The following is a 4,056-nucleotide window of genomic DNA, read 5'->3' as shown; positions in this document are numbered from 1 at the left end:
TTATAAAATTGTTGGTAAAAATAATAGTCTTCTCCACCACTTATTCACACAGAAAATAAAACCATATATGCAAAATTTTACTCTCTAAAGTATTCTGTTGACAAAAAAAAAATGGATCGCAACGTGGAAAACCGTTATTTTTAGTTGAAGGCTGACGCGCAATGCAACGAGCGCGTTCGGACTTATTTTGGTCAAGTGCGTCTGAAACCAGCGTGCCCTCACCGGTTTATTTGTTTTCATGTAACAGAATTAAAAACAAACAGAGGTAGATTTAAGTAAACAAGTAATTTGTATGCAAAAAATAAAGCCGACCTCAATTCTTAAATAAAAATTTAACGTAATCGTGAATATCTTCATGATCCAATGATCAGATTTAAACCAAATTAGTATGGGAACACCTGTGAGGTAACACCTTTCCTTCAAAAAAAAAGAATTATAGAAATCAGTTAACGTGGTCCAAAGTTGTGCGTAACATATATAAAACATATATAAAATATTCCGACAAATTCATAACCTTCTCCTTTTTGTGAAGTCGGTTAAAATTATAGTTTTTTAATTCATTTATTGAAAAATATCTATAATATTCAGAAAACAAAGAAACTTGTTTGTTTTATTTAAAGATAAAATAAATATACTCGACATAGAGAGACGTACAAACGTATTGGCGCAGAAATTTTTCCGCAATATATGCAAAGATTTTCATTCTAATGAGTTCCTTTGTTTTCTGAATATTATAGATATATGTTCAATAAATGAATTGAAAAACTATAATTTAAACCGACTTCACGAAAAGGAGAAGGTTATGAATTCGTCGGAATATTTTTTTTATATATGTTACCGTATAACTCTGGACCACGTTAACTGATTTCTATAATTCTTTTTTTAAAGGAAACGTGTTACCTCGCGATCATTGGATCATGAAGATATTCACGATTATCTTAAATTTTTATTTAAGAATTGAAGTTGGTTTTATTTTTTGCATACAAATTACTTGTTTACTTAAATCTACCTCTGTTTATTTTTAACTCTAGCTGTGTTTTGTTGTGATTTCCAGAAAATCCAGTGAAAGGTTTTACGAATTTTCATGATTTGGCGTTTTCGCACGCAAAAACTAGCAAAGTAGGAGAAATTGAGAGAGCGAAAAATGAAAGTTGAAGTGGTAAGTTTTTACTGGATTTTACTGGATAAATTTTTAGTTGTAAGAATTTGCCAGTACGAAAAACAGATGATCGCATGGTGCTGGATGAAATTTAAACTAATAAGGAAACTGTTTGTGGGTTTTTATACNAAATTTAAAAAATCGGACAATAACCACGCCCACATCCCATATAACGGTAATTTAGAGAAATACAAAATCTTCGATAAATCAGTAATTATTAAAGCTATTTTATTCAAAATTGATGCTTGCAACAATTCTTTACCAAGAAATACGCTTATGGTAAAATTTTGGAAAATGGGCGTGGCACCGCCCACTTATGATCACATATATGTATATCGGTAACCGTTCCACCAATTTGTACCAAACTCGGTATTTTTATTGTGCTTGCCACATAAAAGAAAACCGTTGAAAATTATTGAAATCGGACTAAAATTACGGCCGCTTTCATATAACGGTAAATTTCAGAAATGCTAAGGACGCTAATTTACTCAAAATTGATACACCCCGGCTTACCATCTAGCGGTAGCTTTCGGAAAAGTGAAAAAAACATATAGTTAATACTTGCGCCGGGTATTTAATGTTCGGCTCCACCCGAACTTAGACTTTCTTACTTGTTTAGAAATAACTTAGAAGATTTATGTAGGTAAAGAAAAACTGGAAAAATTAAATTTTTAAAAATAATGTTGTGTTAATAAAGAGTAATATGACTTGAATTATGTGATATTTTATTTCTAATCAGTAGTAGTGTTTTTATTTTGATAGCCATTGGCAATACAAACAAATGGGTAACCTTGCTTTTACAAAAAAAAATTATTTTCTTATATATCGACAAGTGTTTTTTTTTATCCTTTTTACTTGAAAATTCAATAACAGACGAACTAATTTACCGATTTTGACAATTCAGCCGTCATTTTCATTGCTATTAAAAATTCTTCAAGAATATGGGGTTTTTTTTATTTAAAAATAATTTTTAAGGGTAGTTTTTTATAAAATTTTTGGTAAAAACACAAAAATAATAGTCTTCTCCACCACTTATTCACACAGAAAAAACCATATATGAAAAATGTTACTCTCTAAAATATTCTGGTGACAAAAAAATGGATCGCAACGTGGAAAACCGTTATTTTTAGTTGAAGGCTGACGCGCAATGCAACGAGCGCGATCGGACTTATTTTGGTCAAGTACGTCTGAAACCAGGGTCCCCTCTCCGGTTTATTTGTTTTCATGTGACAGAAGTTGTGTTTGTTTACAAATTATCCAGTAACTCTCCAGTAACAGACAGACGGACAGACGGACGGACATACAGACATGGCTTAATACTTGACATCCGTATTCGCATCCGCATCCGCGGATGTTAGCTTGTAAACATACATACATACGTACATACATACATGGATTACTACAAGTAATTTTTAGCAAAAAAAACCGACTTTAACTCTCATATAAAAAAAAAATATATATATATATATATATCATGATCCACTGATCGGATCTTAACCAGATTAGTATGGGACCACTTCTGAGGCACTACCTTTCCGATGCAAAAATTATCGAAATCGGTTTATGTGGTCCAAATTTATGCGATAACATACATAAAAAAAGACAATAATAAAAAAATAATAATAAAATAAAAAAATATTCCGACGAACTGATAACCTCCTCCTTTTTTGAAAGTCGGTTAAAAAGTAAAACAGATCCACATTAACTACAATCAACATATGTACGTATGTATGCGAAATCCAGCGCAAGCACGTGTTTTTAAAATGATAACGAAATGATTTTGTATGGAAAATCATTTATGCTAATATATTTGAATAAAATATACATGCTTAGAAGATATCAACCAATACATTCCATATATCAAACGAAAGGAAAAAACTTGGACTTTTGATTAAGGAGAACAAATATAAAATCATTCAAGCGGTTTCAGAGAACTTTGGTAATAAAAAAAACTTGCAAATTTTTTCAACAATTTTTTGTCTTAAAACGCTCAATTTTCGTTGAATTTATATAAAATTTGTACACGATAATATTGCTGCTGCTCCAAAGAACCTACATCACGATAATTAAAGTTATATCTGCAAATTCTAAGTGGCGAGAGCACTATAAGGCTCAAAATTTACCCCAAAATAACAAAATCGATAAAAAATATCGATAACCAAATCGATAAGTATAATCGATAAACAATATCTTTAATTGATATTTCTGTTGAGCTTTGTACCACGATTGTTTATTAGGAAAAATTGAAAAACAACAAAGTCTAAGCGGTAGAAGTTATAGCAGCTATTTCGGAGATCACCACATCTCCTCATCAGACTTCTTTTTTCTAGACTTCAGCAGGAATCGAACCTGCGTAATCGATGTCCTGTTTATCTGCAGGAGACTCCCAACAATAATACCCAGTTGTTTATTTAAGCCAAAAACTCACAAAACCCCCGAAAAATGCAATGGGGCGACAAATAAAAAAAAANGACTTCTTTTTTCTAGACTTCAGCAGGAATCGAACCTGCGTAATCGATGTCCTGTTTATCTGCAGGAGACTCCCAACAATAATACCCAATTGTTTATTTAAGCATTTTTCCGTCGCAACTATAATTTATAGGTCCGCCAAAAACTCACAAAACCCCCGAAAAATGCAATGGGGCGACAAATAAAAAATTGTTAGTATTAAAAAATGGTTAAATAAACAATTGGGTATTATTATCGAAAGTATCCTGAAGAGAACCAAAGATTCCCTATCGAAAAATATTGATTTTCAAGAATTCTATACCATTTATACAAACAATTTTATTTTTCCCATATAAAAATACATAGACAATTTTGAGCGCGTTGAGCGACCTCTAAATATTTTTTGATTTCAAAATAAAAAAATAAGGGTATCCCTTTTTCGATATAGA

The sequence above is a fragment of the Rhagoletis zephyria genome, unplaced genomic scaffold, assembly GCF_001687245.7.
Source record: "Rhagoletis zephyria isolate East Lansing unplaced genomic scaffold, Rhagoletis_zephyria_1.1 Rzeph_scaffold_01570, whole genome shotgun sequence".
Lineage (NCBI taxonomy): Eukaryota > Metazoa > Arthropoda > Insecta > Diptera > Tephritidae > Rhagoletis > Rhagoletis zephyria.
The sequence above is the reverse complement of the archived record's forward strand: the minus strand, read 5'-3'. Positions refer to the sequence as shown.